Below are 17357 nucleotides of genomic sequence, written 5' to 3' on the forward strand. Positions count from 1 at the left end.
CCTGTCTCACAAGTATTTGAATCTGCATTATCACTGAGATCAACAGTGTTCCCACCTTAAGCAACATGAATTTGGTTCCAAGTAGATTTTTTTCAGTATAGGTCTGTGTTCCACTGACAGGATGCCCTGGGATTCTTGAGGCATGGGCTGTTCCTGTGGTTTCTATAATAGTTTCCCACAGTTATTTTGCACTTACCCATGCAAAAAGGAACCCTCTGAAGACTGCTCTAATTTTCTTCCCAGTTGTTTTCAGATTTATTTACTTAGGTTTTTACTCACTATGCAGTTTTCACCTTTGGGAATACACTGACAATTTTTGTTTCAAGGCGATAGGCTCCTTCCAGGCTGCTCTTTCTCTCTCACTAATGCTGCAGAGCTGCTGATCCCCAGAGGCACTGATCTTTTGGATTGAAAATTAACTTATTTCTTGACAAATAACCACGAAAGTTTGCAACTAGATCCTATCACATAGACTGTTCTGAGGCAAGTCATATGACATGCATAGAACAGGGGAAAAAAAACTCCAAACATTCAAATGAGCTCATATTTCTTTATATAAATCCTATCCATCATTCAGGGTCCAGTGCAATGGACCCTTTAGGAGGAGACTTTCCCTTCAGGAAATCTTCCTTGATCCTTGTGATTCCTGTCCACCTAATCTCCTTTTATTTATTTTCGTAGTGCATATTTTTATTTACCAGTTTGCATACCTTTATTATGGATGTTTTCATGTTTTATTATAATCTTTTCATTTATGTAACTATTCCTGACTAGATTTCAAGATACTCCAAGACATGTATACGTTCTGTTTTTTCATATCCCCAAAGCCTCCCAGGCAGCCAAGTGTTTAAGTTCATTATCAAATATTTATAAGTACTTGCTATGGATCAGGCACTGTTACGGATGCTGAAAAGTCAAAAATCAATAAAAATGTATCTATTCGACAAACCTGGAGCAGACACTGTCTTCTCCTAAAGTTTCTACTAAGATGCAAGAAAAAAAGCTTGTCCTTGTGCTTTCTGTCTGTCTGACTGTGGCAGCCGAGATTGAATGGGGAAAGATGGGGGAAATTATGATAATACAGGGAAAAACAAGGAGAGGGAAATTTTGCAACTCAGAAATAAACTTGCAAACAGTGAAGAGCCTTTTTCCCTCCAAAAAAAGAATAGAAAATTTGAGTTTAAAAAAAAGCAAGTTGGAGAAGAGCTGAAGGTGCAGAGTAGGAAGTCATGGGGCTCACCTCCCTCCAGGAACATATCAACAACACACCTACATGTGGAGCAATTCTGGCTGAAAACTAACTGGAGGCTAGTAGAAAGACTCTTCTACAACCAAGGCTGTTAAAAAAAGATACAAATGTAGTCAGGTAGAAAGGGAAGAGAATCAATCAGGTACGGACCCGCACCCCCAGGAGGGAACACAGAAGAGGAGGGGAATTACACAGGCTCTGAGATCGTCCCTGGGGAGATAGCAGTTCAAGCCTTATAATAGGTGCTCCAGGTCTCGGACCCGACCCCAGAAAGGCAAGTCTCTGTAGCTGGTTTGAAAACCAGTGTGACTAATAGAAGGGCTGTAGGAAACACAGACTCTGCTCGTAAATAGTGTGCACACACTTGCTTACTTCTGAAACAAGGCAGAGGAAGCAGATTGAAATTGCTAGGGATTCTGGCCAATGTCATGACCTCCCAGCACATGCCCCAGTTAGAGCCAAGCACTCATCTGACCTTGCTTACGGTGAAGCTCCATCCAAAAGCAGCAGAATACACTTTCTTCTCAAGTGCACATGGAACATCTTGGGTCACAAATCAAGCCTCGGTAAATTTAAGAAGATCACATCTTGGGTCACAAATCAAGCCTCGGTAAATTTAAGAAGATTGAAATTGTATCAAGCATCTTTTCTGAACACAATGCTATGAGATTAGAAATCAATTATAGGAAAAAAAACTGTAAAAAACACAAACACATGGAGGGTAAACAATATGCTACTAAACAACCAATGGAACACTGAAGAAATCAAAGAGGAAATAAAAAATTCCTAGAAACAAATGACAATGAAAACACAATGACCCAAAACCTATGGGATGCAGCAAAAGCAGGTGTAAGAGGGAAGTTTATAGCAATACAATCCTACCTCAAAAAACAAGAAAAACTAGAGAAAGAAAAACAAACAAAATCCGAAGTTAGTAGAAAGAAAGAAGGAATAAAGAACAGAGCAGAAATAAATGAAAGAGAAACAAAGAAAACAATAGCAAAGATCAATGAAACTAAAAGTTGGTTCTTTGAGAAGATAAACAAATTTGATAAACCTTCAGACAGACTCATCAAGAAAAAAATGGAGAAGACTCAAATCAACAGAATTAGAAATGAAAAAGGAAAAGTAACAACTGACACCACAGAAATACAAAAAGGATCATGAGAGACTACTACAAGCAACTATATGCCAATAAAATGGACAACCGGGGAGAAATGGACAAATTCTTAGAAAGGTACAACCTTCCAAGACTGAACCAGGAAGAAATAGAAAATATGAACAGATCAACTAGAAGTAATGAAATTGAAACTGTGATTAAAAATTTTCCAACAAACAGAAGTCCAGGACCAGATGGCTTCACAGGTGAATTCTATCAAACATTTAGAGAGGAGCTAACACCTGTCCTTTCTGAACTCATTCAAAAAAACTGTAGAGGGAGGAACACTCCCAAGCTCATTCTATGAGGCAGCAATCACCCTAATACCAAAACCAGACAAAGATACTACAAAAAAAGAAAATTATAGGCCAATATCACTGAAGAACATAGATGCAAAAATCCTAAACAAAATGCTAGCAAATAGAATCCAATAAGACATTAAAAGGATCATACACCATGATCAAGTGGGATTTATCCCAGGGATGCAAGGATTCTTCAATATATGCTAATCAATCAATGTGATACACCATATTAACAAATTGAAAAATAAAAACCATATGATCATCTCAATAGATGCAGAAAAAGCTTTTGACAAAATTCAACACCCACTTATGATAAAAATTCTGCAGAAAGTGGGCACAGAGGGAACCTACCTCAACATAATAAAGGCCATATATGACAAACCCACAGCAAACATCATTTTCAATGGTGAAAAACTGAAAGCATTTCCTCTAAGATCAGGAACAAGACAAGGATGTCCACTCTCGCCACCATTTTTCAACATATTTTTGGAAGTCATAGCCACAGCAATCAGAGAAGAAAAGGAAATAAAAGAAATCCAAATTGGAAAAGAAGAAGTAAAAGTGTCACTGTTTGCAGATGACATGATACTATACATAGAAAATCCTAAAGATGCCACCAGAAAACTACCAATCAATGAATTTGGTCCAGTTGCAGGATATAAAATTAACACACAGAAATCTCTTGCATTCCTATACACTAACAATAAAAGAGCAGATAGAGAAATTAAGGAAACAATCCCACTACCACTGCAACAAAAAGAATAAAATACCTAAGAATAAAACTACCTAAAGAGGCAAAAGACCTGTACTCAGAAAACTATAAGATACTGATGAAAGAAATCAAAGATGACACAAACAGATGGAGAGATACACCATGTTCTTGGATTGGAAGAATCAACAATGTGAAAAAACTATAATACCTAAAGCAATCTACAGAGTCAGTGCAATCCCTATCAAATTACCAATGGCATTTTTCACAGAATTAAAACCAAAAATTTTACAATTTGTAACACAAAAGACTCTGAATAGCCAAATCAATATTGAGAGAGAAAAACAGATCTGGAGGAATCAGGCTTGCTGACTTCAGACTATACTACAAAGCTACAGTAATGAAGATAGTGTGGTACTGGCAAAAAACAGAAATATAGATCAATGGAACAAGATAGAAAGCCCAGAGATAAACCCACACACCTATGGTCACCTAATCTATGACAAAGGAGGCAAGAATATACAGTGGAGAAAAGACAGTCTCTTCAATAAGTGGTACTGGGAAAACTGGACAGCTTACATGTAAAGGAATGAAATTAGAACACTAACACCACACACAAAAATAAACTCAGAATGGATTAAAGACCTAAATGTAAGGCCAGACACTATGAAACTCTTCGAGGAGAACACAGGCAAAACATTCTTTGACATAAATCTCAGCAAGATCTTTGTTTACCCACCTCCTAGAGTAATGAAAATAAAAACAAAAATAAACAAATGGGGACCTAATTAAATGTAAAAGCTTCTGCACAGCAAAGGAAACTATAAACAAGTGTTGAAAAGACAACACTCAGAATGGGAGAAAATATTTGCAAATGAAGCAACTGGCAAGGAATTAATCTCCCAAATATACAAACAGCTCATGCAGCTCAATATAAAAAACAAACAACCCAATCAAAAAATGGGCAGAAGACCTAAATAGCCATTTCTCCAAAGAAGAAATACAGATGGCCAACAAGCACATGAAAAGATGCTCAACATTGCTAATTATTAGAGAAATGCAAATCAAAACTACAATGACCTCACACCTGTGGAATGGACATTATCAAAAAATCTACAAACAATAAATGCTGGAGAGGGTGTGAAGAAAAGGGAACCTTTCTACACTGTTGGTGGGAATGTAAATTGGTACAGCCACTACAGAGAATAGTATGCAGGTTCCTTAAAAAACTAAAAATAGAACTACCATATGACCCAGCAATCCCACTACTAGGCATATACCCAGAGAAAACCGTAATTTAAAAAGATACACACATTCCAGTGTTCACTGTAGCACTATTTACAATAGCCAGGACATGGAAGCAACCTAAATGTCCATGAACAGAAGAATGTATAAAGAAGATGTGGTACATATACACAATGGAATATTACTCAGCCATAAAAAGGAATGAAATTGTGCCATTTTCAGAGATGTGGATGGACCTAAGTAGACTGTCATAGAGAATGAAGGCAGAAAGAGAAAAACGAATATCCTATAATATTGCTTATATGTGGAATCTAGAAAAACAGTACAGATGAACTTATTTGTAAAACAGAAATAGAGACACAGATGTGGAGAACAAATGTATGGATACCAAGTGGGGAAGGGAGGTGGGATGAATTGGGAGATTGGGATTGACGTATACACTACAATATATAAAATAGATAGCTAATGAGAACCTACTGTATAGTGCAGGGAACTCTACTTAATGCACTGTGGTACTCTAAATGGGAAGGTAATCCAAACAAGAGGGGATATAGGTATATGTATAGATGATTCGTTTTGTTGTACAGCAGAAACTAACACAACATTGTAAAGTAACTATACTCCAATAAAAAAAAAAAGATAAACAGAATTGATAAGCCTTTACCAGGCTCATTAAGAAAAAAAGAGAGAGGACCAAAATAAACAAAATAAGAAATGAAAGAGGACAAATTAAAAGTGAACCCCAGAGATACAAAAATCATAAGAAAATACTATGTTCAACAAATTGGACAATCTAAAAGAAATGGATAAATCTCTAGAAACACAATCCTCCGAGACTGATTCAGGAAGAAACAGACAATTTAACAGACTAATCACTAGTAGTGAAAGTGAATTAGTCACCAAAAAATTCACAGACAAAAGTCCAGGACTGGACAGCTTCACAGGGGAATTCTACCAAACATGTAAGTAAGAGTTAACACTTATCCTTCTCAAACTATTCCAAAAAGTTGAAGAGGGAACATTCCAAAATTCTTTCTATGAGGCCACCATTACCCTGATACCAAAACCAAAGACACCACAAAAAAAGAAAAGTACAGTCCTGACATTTCACAATTTTTACACATTTCTTATTTTGTTTATTTCTTCCTAAATTACTTCGTGTGTACTAGTTAGTGTACACTCAATTCCCCTAAATTGTGTAGAAGAGGAAAACAAAGGTCATAGTCTATAAAAATGAATAAAGGTATACATTATTGAATTTTTTTTAGCAAATATTTGCTCTCCCCCTCCCTTGGAGTGAAGTATATTTTCCTGGTCCACTGATACAAGGCCATGTTATGTGCTTTGTCCAAAGGAATATGAACAAAACTGATGATGTACCTATTCCAAGCTGAGGCTTTAAAAAACATAGCAAGTTTCTTGCAGCCTTGGGGTATTGCTGCATTTTGCCATGGGAAGAACATACCCAGGTAGCTGCTGTCCCATGATCCTGGATCCTGGAAGGAAAGGTGCAAGGAACTGACATGAATCTGCAGTGGAGCTGGGCTCAGTAAAACTGCACTCCTATAAGCAAAAAATTTATAGGACTGATTTACATATTCATGAGTAAGAAAATACTAATTTGCTATGTTTGTTGTTATAAACCATTGAGATTTGGAGATTTCACTTTATGCAGTGTTACTGCAACAACTGTTGACTAATACTACAGGTGTGTAGCATTTGAAGTTCTCATGCATCTTTGATGGCCAGCTTCTCAGTGTTCTCAGAAATCCTCAGCCTCACCAAATCTTTCCTACTTGAGCAATGGAGTTGTATGGCTGAGAATAGAAGCTTTGCTTATTTCGACCCATGAGTTCAGGACCCTCAGAGGATTCAACACTGGTGGAAAGTCTCAGCATGGTCCAAGATGCAGGTGGTCATGCTTATGTATAAGTGGATGCATCATTAACTTCAATAGCAATAAATTTAAGTGATTTTTTTCACTTGATTATCATCCTGAATGAAATAAAATTAACTTTCTAATAATTAGCCACAAATTTCTAATGTATTTATCTTTACCATATGCTCCCAAGTTCTGCTAAGTTGAAAGCCTCAAATCCATCAGCCAATAAATTGTTCCTTCAGTTTCACTTCAGGGACCAATTAAAAGTACCAACATGTTTTCTTCCATTACACTGGGAGTTTTACCTCCAGCTGTTGGGATCTGGGCTTCTAAAAGTATGAAGCATGATTATTCAGGGAGAAGGCACTTGAGACAATTGGAGGGAAACAGAGTCTGTTGAAAGCTCATTTATGCAAGCTTAGTGGCTCCTTCCTCCCCATTTTGTTCTGAGGGCACATGCTTTACTGAATATGTGGTAAATAATACAGCTGGTACTGCAGCAGGAAAGGTGTTGCTCCCAAACCTGGAGGGAGAGCTCCTGGCAGATAATCCAAGGGCTGCTAATTTATCACTTACACAGGCAGACCTCCTCTTGAGGGTCCCCTTTTACGTCTCCTGTTCTGTAAAACTTTCCACTCAAGACTTGGATAAATGTTTTCCAGATGGTATCAATCATGGTGTTACTACTAATAGGAATCAAGGAAAAGTAATTGAATTAATTAGCAAGTCAAAAAGGAAAGGAAGCAGGACTGCGCATGAAAGAATAAAAAGAAGGAATCTCAGAGTTATCTAATCATCAAGAGTCAAGGTCATTCAGGAAAAAGGGACTTGACTGAATGTCAAGAAACCTGAGACCTGGCCATCATCATGCTTCCTCCAAATTGCAAGATTTGCATTCGAACACACACAGGTTGAAATCTCAGTTCAGTCTCAAGTTAACTGTATACAGTAGGCAAGTCACTTGACCTCTATAAGCCTCAGTTTCCTTACATGCTGACAAAAAAGGTAAAATAACACAAACTGTATACATAACATTGTTTTATAGACTTAGGTGCACAGATGTAAAACACCTAGCAAAGTGTCTGGCTACTAGTTGGCACTCAAAAAAGAAATGTTCATTCCCATCTGTGGCCAGTTGTATAACTGGCTCCAATTCTTCACCCTGCCTGAATCCACACCATTGTCACGACTGCATCTTGGGAAGAGTGCACATTCCGATCCCTTGCTTTGGGCTTGACCACATGACTTGCTTGACCAATAAATGTGGTCCTAAGTGACAGTGACTTCGAAGACTAAGCCTTAAGAGGCCTTACATGTTTCTACTTGCCCTCTGCACCTCCATCTTCCCCACAGAAAAACACACTGGCTGTCCCACTGGTCTAGGAAGGAGATGAAAGAAACATGGAGCAGGGCTGTCTCAGCCCATCTGCAGAGCTACCACTCCAAGCTCAGCCCAGAGCATTCAAACTCCATCCAACATGAAGATATATGAGAATAACGATTGTTTGAAGCCACTGAGTTTGAGGTCAATTAGTTTAGGTTGCAATATCTCACAGACACATCATCTCACATTCTCTTTCTAGGTATAATTGCATCTCTGCCCAGGACTTACAGAATGACTATCTTTTGCAATACTGATATTACAAATTAGGCTCGGAAAATAGTAATCTTAAATGTATCACAAAAACTTCTGCTGTATAATTGGTTTTGAAATCTTAATTTCCAAACTCAGATGTGCAAGAAAAGTAGCTTTGCTATGATGAGATCTATTTTGTATCACTTTTACTACAAATCCCCTATTCTGCTGGGTAGCAGAAACATCTCTAGATCAGTGCTGGGTTTCTTCTCCCTCCAGGGTTGTATTTAAGTTTTGGAGGTTTTTCATAGAGCATGATGAGGAAGACCAAAGTGTTGGGAGGGACAATCTGGACCTCATTGTTCCTGGTTGTCAGTCTCTGCAGGTCTCTGCTGAAATGTCTTGGTCTACGTCAGCAAGGATCCTGGGTCTGATTTCTTCTTGGCTAACCTTTTGGAAGCCTATGATTATTCTCAACTTAAGGAAGCTTGGAGCTGCTCATAGACATTCAAGGATTGTTCTAAAGCATCTGCAGCTCACTGGGGTGAAGAGGAATACAACGCCTTGGTCTTGGACATGTCTGTCTGGAAGTCCCAGGTGGACATTTCCACTCCAGGCTCTTATTGTCTCTCCAGGTTCTCACAGAAAAGGGAGCATGGGTCCCTCTGCATATAGATTCTCTAGGCCTTTGAGGCCTCTGCTTGGATTGAGCATGGAGTATGGCAGGATGCAATGTCCCAATTCTCAGGAGCCCAAATAGCTCCTCAAAATATTTTCTTTCTAACTCTCCTCATTTCTTCAACTCTGGGGAACTTTATCTATGAGACCTGAAGAGCTTTGCTATTTTCCTTTCAGTCATCTAAGAGACCTAGACTTTTGAAGCTTAAAAGCTGAGACAAACTTTTCTTTTCTGTCTTAGATCTGGATAATCACTACCTTGAAACACCGAGTATGCAAAATCCTAACTGTGGCGTAAGTTTGTTAGAGAGTCAGAGGGCAACAGGCAATTCCAAGAAAAACAACCACTAACCTACATCAGTTGATATTTCAAAACTACTTTCCTTCACAACCGTAAGTACTTGTTTCATGAATTGCAAGATACTATATTGCTAAATACTACTTTGTGTATTCATCATGATGGTTTTTTCATATATTCTACCATAGTCTACTATTCTATGCATATTAACTCAAGGAGATGTTGGGTAAATAAGTGAGTTAATAAACTGGAATTTCTATACCAACTATTGGTTCTGGTTATCTTTTGGGGTTTTTTTGTTTGTTTTTGATTTTTTTTATTTTTGGTTGTTCATTCTCTGGTCCATCTGTACTCACGTCAAGATTAACCAGAGAAATTGCCAGCTTTGATTTGCAGATGTGTTCCAGTTCCACAATGCCAGAAAAATTCAATTATGCACACTAAGGTCATCTCTATAAAGCATGACCACAGTGACATTTCACAGTGAATAGTGGCCATCAGAATAGTTAGCCAGGAGCAGATTGTATCTGCTTATATTATAATGGCCAAAATAACGAGGTGTGAAACCAGTAGTTTACTTATATTTACAGCTAAATCGAAGTAGGCAATGATCCAAGCAATAGGTTGGCATTCAGCCCAATTCAAGCTGAGCAAGGGTTGATTTCATGCTGCAAAATGTGAACAAAAAAGCAAGCCCTTATAGCATGTACTGAGAGTTCAAATAGAAAAGAACCTCCCAGAGAGAGTAGATATCGAAGTGAACAAGCTGGCTTCTGAGTATGTACTTCAACTTGCACATGGGTAGCAGGGATAAGGTAGGATTGTCACATGCAGTACCACTGTATGGGACATTCTCTAGAGAGCTACTTCCAGGCTGTCATGTTCCTCAAATTATTAATATCCATGAAGTATTTAAGGAATTTTATACCTGGCCATTATTGAGTATGAGGGAGAGGATTTACTCTGTTACCTTAAAGTACTGAATGGACAAAATATATGAAATAACCAGTTTTCAAACACGGGACAACAGGCAGTGCAGGAGAGTGACTGATGAGAATAGAGAAACAAAAGAGATGATCCTTATAATTTCCCATCTCAGTGTCTGGGGAAAGTTTTCAGGTTGGGAATACAGAGTGCCCAGAAGTCTCCTTGAGGTGACAGGACAGATTTGAAGATCTGGGCAGCCCAAGATGGCTCAAATTTACAGGCACAACAACCACCAAGTAGAATACTCTGAAGAGTGTTACCTCCATACTGAAGTACAATCAGCCCTTGACTAAAGGTTGATCTGATGTCACCTTACATTTGAAACTTGAGAGGAACAATCTGTTCCCGAGTAACTTAATTGTGCCCCAGAACAAAGAAGTCCAGAATATTTAAATGCAGCAACCAACAAGGTAAAATCTGCAATGTTTGGAATCCAATAAAAAAATTACTGGGCAAGCAAAGAAGCAAGAAAATATGACCCATCATGAGGTGAAAAATCCATCAATAAAAATGGACTCACGGAGAAAAAGATGGCAGCAAAGTAGAGGGACATGGAATGCATCCCTCTCCACAGATGCATTGGGAATGCACCAAAAGACGCAATAATTCCCACAGAGAACCAACTGAACACCAGCAGACGACCTCGGACACCAGAAAGGACCGCAAGGAGCCCAACATAACCGGTAGGGAGGCATCTACGACGGCTCAAAGAGGGTGAAGCAGCGGAGCTGTGGCAAACGGGAGGGAGTGAGAAACATACAGAGGGTCCGCACCGCAGCTCAACTTTCCCGGACTGAGACATTGATTCACAGCTGAACAGAGGGTCTGAGAGCGGGAGCGTGGGAACCGGAGAGTTGGTTCAGGGTGAGAAACATTGTTGCCAGTAAGGTGACGGACCGAGAGGACAGGAGGGAAGAGGTCCGAGGCGAGGAGTGCCCGTCCCTGAGAGCTGCCCAGCCATGATGGCGGCTGGATGCTGCAGGCTCACGGGCTGGGGGGAGGAGCCGCTCTCTCTCTTTCGGTGCCTCTGCAACAGGCAGTGGAGAGACGCCCCGTGGGCCACCTACGGTGCTCAGGGATAACAAGTACCCTCAGGCACTCGGGTGGGGCTGGATTAAAACCCCTTGGAACACCTGCAGTGGGGAGGCTGCAGAGAAAAAAAAAAAAAAAACCCGAGAGAGGCCCAACTCTGAGACTTTCTGTTTACACCTGAGCCACCGGTGTCCCTCTGCAACAGGCACCTCCAAGCCCGACTGAAACAACAGTGCGCCACTGCTCACTCACTCCCAGGAGAAGGAGCCACTAATGTACCCTCTCCCTCCCCACACACCGAGGCTTACAGACGAACAATAAAGGAACCTCTGCTGGTCACAGAATAATGCAAAAAAACCCAAGGCGAGGAGAAGGACACTTACAGCTGAGACTCCAAGGAAACAGAAATATTAACATTAGTCTGAGGCTTGGACAGTCTTCTATAAACACCTCTAACACCAGGACAAGCAACCCCAAAAGTTTGGACAACCATGAGGAAACAATGGAACACCATGCAGGCAAAGGAGCAGGAAAAAAACCCACAAGACCAAATAAATGAGGAGGAAATAGGAAAAATGCCTGGAAAAGAATTCAGAGTAATGATAGTAAAAATGATACAAAATCTCGATAACAAAATAGAGAAAGCACAAGAAACAGTTCATAAGAACTCAGAAAAACAAACAGCAATGGATAACAAAATAACTGAAATTAAAAATACTCTAGATGCTATAACCAGCAGAATGACTGAGGCAGAAGAACGAATAAGTGAGTTAGAAGATAGAATGGGGGAAATAACTGCCACAGAGCAGGAAAGAAAAAAAAGAATAAAAAGAATGGAAGACAGGCTCAGAGACCTTGGTGACAACAATAAGAGCACCAACATTTAAATCATAGGCATTCTGGAAGAAGAAAGAAAGAAAGGGTCTGAGAAAATATTTGAAGAGGTTATAGTGGAAGACTTCCCCAACACGGGAAAGGAAATAATTAACCAAGTCCAAGAAGCACAGAGAGTCCCATACAGAATAAACCCAAGGAGAACTACACCAAGGCACATATTAATCAAACTAATGACAATTAAACACAAAGAAAAAATATTAAAAGCAGCAAGAGAAAAGCAACAAACAACATATAAGGGAAAACCCGTAAGGATAACAGCTGACCTTTCTACAGAAACTCTGCAGGCCAGAAGGGAATGGCAGGATATACTGAAAGGCCTGAAAGAGAGAAACCTACAGCCAAGAATACTCTACCCAGCAAGAATCTCATTCAGATTTGAGGGAGAAATCAAAAGCTTTCCAGACAAGCAAAAGTTAAGAGAATTTAGCACCACCAAACCAGCCTTACAACAAGTGCTAAAGGAACTTCTCTAAGCAGAAAACACAAGAAAAGGAAAACACCTACAAATACAAACCCAAAACAATTTAAGAAAATGGTAATTGGAACACATGTCAATAATCACCTTAAATGTAAATGGATTAAATGCTCCAACCAAAAGACACAGACTGGCTGAATGCATACAAAAACAAGACCCTTCTATATGCTGCCTACAAGAAACTCACTTCAGACCAAGGGATACATATAGACTGAAAGGAAAGGGATGGAAAAAGATATTCGATGCAAATGGAAGTCAAAAGAAAGCTGGAGTAGCAATACTCATATCAGACAAATCAGACTTGAAAGTAAAGACTATTAAAAGAGACAAGGAAGGACACTACCTAATGATCAAGGGATCCATTCAAGAAGAACATATCACAATGGTAAATATCTATGCCCCCAACATAGGAGCACCTCAATACATAAGGCAAATGCTAACAGCTATAAAAGGGGACATCGACAGGAACACAATAATAGTGGGAGACTTGAACACCCCACTTCCATCAATGGACAGATCATCCAGATAGAAAACAAATAAAGACACAGAAGCTTTAAATGACACATTAGACCATCTCGACTTCATTGATATTTATAGGATATTCCATCCAAAAACAACAGAATACACTTTCTTCTCAAGTGCACACAGAACATTTTCCAGGATAGATCACATCTTGGGTCACAAATCAAACCTCAGCAAATTCAAGAAAATTGAAGTCATATCAAGCATCTTCTCAGACCACAACACCATGAGACTAGATATCAATTACAGGAAAAAAAACTGCAAAAAATACAAACACATGGAGGCTAAACAATTCACTCTTAAACAACCAAGAAATCACTAAAGAAATCAAAGAGGAAATCAAAAAATATCTATAAACAAACGACAATGAAAACACAACAACCCAAAACCTATGGGACGCAGCAAAAGCAGTTCTAAGAGGGAAGTTTATAGCAATACAGTCCTACCTTAAGAAACAAGAAAATTATCAAATAAACAACCTAACCTTACACCTCAAACAATTAGAAAAAGAAGAACAAAGAAACCCCAAAGTGAGCAGAAGGAAAGAAATCATAAAGATCAGAGCAGAAATAAATGAAAAAGAAAGGAAGGAAACCATAGCAAAAATAAATAAAACTAAAAGCTGGTTCTTTGAGAAGATTAACAAAATTGATAAACCATTAGCCAGACTCATCAAGAAAAAAAGGGAGAAGATGCAAATCAACAGAATTAGAAATGAAAAAGGAGAAGTAACAACAGACACCGCAGAAATACAAAAGATCATGAGAGACTACTACAAGCAACTATATGCCAATAAATTGGATAACCTGGAAGAAATGGATAACTTCTTAGAAAAATACAATCTTCCAAGACGGAACCAGGAAGAAACAGAAAATATGAACAGACCAATCACAAGTACGGAAATTGAGGCAGTGATTAAAAATCTCCCAACACACAAAAGCCCAGGACCAGACGGATTCACGGGTGAATTCCATCAAACATAAAGAAGAGCTAACACCTATGCTTCTCAAACTCTTCCAAAATATTGCAGAAGGCGGAATGCTCCCAAACTCATTCTACGAGGCTACCATCACCCTGATACCAAAACCAGGCAAAGATGTCACAAAAAAAGAAAATTACAGACCAATATCACTGATGAATATAGATACAAAAATGCTCAACAAAATACTAGCTAACAGAATCCAACAGCACATTAAAAAAGTCATACACCATGATCAAGTGGGGTTTATCCCTGGGATGCAAGGATTCTTCAATATACGCAAATCAATCAACGTGATACATCATATCAACACATTGAAGGATAAAAACCATATGATAACCTCAATAGATGCAGGAAAAGCTTTTGACAAAGTTCAACATCCATTTATGATAAAAGCTCTCCAGAAAATGGGCATAGAAGGAAATTACCTCAACATCATAAAAGCCATATATGAAAAACCAAAAGCCAACATCGTTCTCAATGGGGAAAAACTGGAAGAATTCCCTCTAAGAACAGGAACAAGACAAGGGTGTCCACTCTCACCACTATTATTCAACATAGTTTTGGAAGTTTTAGCCACAGCAATCAGAGAAGAAAAAGAAATAAAAGGAATACAAATTGGAAAAGAAGAAGTAAAACTGTCACTCTTTGCAGATGACATGATATTATATATAGAAAACCCTAAAGACTCTACCAGAAAACTGCTAGCACTCATTGATGAGTTTAGTAAAGTAGCAGGATACAAAATTAATGCACAGAAATCTCTTGCATTCCTATACACTAACAATGGACGAGCAGAAAGAGAAATTAAGGAAACTCTCCCATTTACCATTGCAACACAAAGAATCAAATACCTAGGAATAAACCTGCTTAAGGAGGCAAAAGATCCGTATGCAGAAAACTTTAAGACACTGATGAAAGAAATCAAAGACGACACAAACAGACGGAGGGATATACCATGTTCCTGGATTGGAAGAATCAACATCGTGAAAATGACTGTACTACCCAAAGCAATTTACAGATTCAATGCAATCCCAATCAAATTACCAATGGTATTTTTCACAGAACTAGAGCAAGAAATCTTACGATTTGTATGGAAACACAAATACCCTGAATAACCAAAGCAATCTTGAGAAGGAAAAATGGAGTTGGAGGAATCAGGCTTCCTGACTTCAAACTATACTACAAGGCTATAGTGATCAAGACAGTATGGTACTGGCACAAAAATAGAAAGGAAGATCAATGGAATAGAATAGAGAACTCAGAAGTAAGCCCAAATATATATGGGCACCTTATCTTTCACAAAGGAGGCACGAATATACAAAGGAAAAAAGACAACCTCTTCAATAAGTGGTGCTGGGAAAACTGGACAGCAACATGTAAAAGAATGAAATTAGAACACTTCCTAACATCATACACAAAAATAAACTCAAAATGGATTAAAGACCTACATGGAAGGCCAGACACTATAAAACTCCTAGAGGAAAACATAGGCAGAACACTCTATGACATCCATCAAAGAAAGATCCTTTTTGACCCACCTCCTAGAATCATGGACATAAAATCAAGAATAAACAAATGGGACTTCATGAAACTTAAAAGCTTTTGCAGAGCAAAAGAAACCATAAACAAGACTAGAAGGCAACCCTCAGAATGGGAAAAAATAGTTGCCTACGAAACAATGGACAAAGGATTAACCTCCAAAATATACAAGCAGCTCATGCAGCTTAATACCAAAAAAGCAAATAACCCAATCCACAAATGGGCAGAAGACCTAAATAGACATTTCTCCAAAGAAGACATACAGATGGCCAACACACACATGAAAAGATGCTCAACATCACTACTCATCAGAGAAATGCAAGTCAAAGCCACAATGAGGTATCACCTCACACCAATCAGAATGGCCATCATCACAAAATCTGGAAACAACAAATGCTGGAGAGGGTGTGGAGAAAAGGGAAGTCTCCTGTACTGTTGGTGGGAATGTAAGTTGGTACAGCCACTATGGAAAACAATATGGAGGTTCCTTAAAAAACTACAAATAGAACTACCATATGATCCAGTAATTCCACTCCTGGGCATATACCCAAAGAAAACCATAATCCCAAAAGAAACATGTACCATAATATTTATTGCAGCACTATTTACAATAGCCAGGACATGGAAGCAACCTAAATGCCCATCAACAGGTGAATGGATAAAGAAGATGTGGCACATATATACAATGGAATATTACTCAGCTATAAAAAGGGATGAGATGGAGCTATACGTCATGAAATGGATTGACCTAGAGTCTGTCATACAGAGTGAAGTAAGTCAGAAAGAGAAAGACAAATATTGTATGCTAACTCACATATATGGAATCTAAATATGGTACTGATGAACTCAGTGACAAGACAAGAACAAGGACGCAGATGCAGAGAACAGACTGGAGAACTCGAGGTTTGGGGGGGCGGGGGGTGAAGGGGAAGCTGATACGAAGCAAGAGAGTAGCAGAGACATATATATACTACCAACTGTAAAATAGATAGCCAGTGGGAAGTTGTTATATAACAAAGGGAGTTCAACTTGAGGATGGAAGATGCCTTAGAGCACTGGGATGGGGAGGGTGGGGGGGACTCGAGGGAGGGTGGGGGGGGAGTCGAAGGAGGGAGGGAATACAGGAATATGTGTATAAAAACAGATGATTGAACTTGGTGTACCCCCAAAAAATAATAAATTAAAAAAAAATTATACTGATTAGCAAAAAAAAAAAAAAAAAAATGGACTCATGAAACAGATGCTAAAAATAGTAGACAACAACATCAAAGCATCTGTTATAACAACACTGCAGATACTCAATAGAGGTAAAATAAAACATGAGAATGTTAAACAAGACATGGAAGGTATTCAAAAAAAAACCCAATGTAAACTTCTCAAGATGAAAAGTAAAATGTCTATAATGAAGAATAGGGTCAATGGTAGATAAACAAAGTAGGAAAAAGTTAATGAATACATAGCAATTGAAACTATCCAAAATGAAAGGGCAAAAGCTAACTAAAAGAAATAATAAACCAATGTGAGCTGTGGGACCACTTCAAGATACTGAATATATATGTAATTGAAATCCCTGAAGTGGGAGTGTTAGAAAAATATCAATATTTAAAGAAATAATGACCAACTTTTTTCCAAATTTGATGAAAGCTATAAACCCACAGATATAAGAATCTCAATGAACCCCAACCACAATAAAACTACTCCAAGGCACATCAAAAGAAAATAATTAAAATCACTGATTAAGAGAAAATCTTAAAAATGGAGAGACTAGACATATTCAAAACAGAAAGACAAAACAAAAATCAAAAACAAAAATAAAGAAAAAAAT

General features: G+C 38.4%; 1 non-coding gene across 1 annotated transcript; it reads left to right on the plus strand.

Moving 5' to 3' along the window:
* The first annotated feature begins 930 nt into the window (after positions 1–930).
* LOC130854696 (small nucleolar RNA SNORA31) lies at positions 931–1064 on the plus strand. The gene has a single exon (XR_009054136.1). It is a non-coding gene; the product is annotated as a small nucleolar RNA SNORA31 (small nucleolar RNA).
* The last annotated feature ends 16293 nt before the right edge of the window (positions 1065–17357 follow it).

The sequence above is a fragment of the Hippopotamus amphibius genome, chromosome 5 (genome assembly GCF_030028045.1).
Source record: "Hippopotamus amphibius kiboko isolate mHipAmp2 chromosome 5, mHipAmp2.hap2, whole genome shotgun sequence".
NCBI classification, from domain to species: domain Eukaryota; kingdom Metazoa; phylum Chordata; class Mammalia; order Artiodactyla; family Hippopotamidae; genus Hippopotamus; species Hippopotamus amphibius.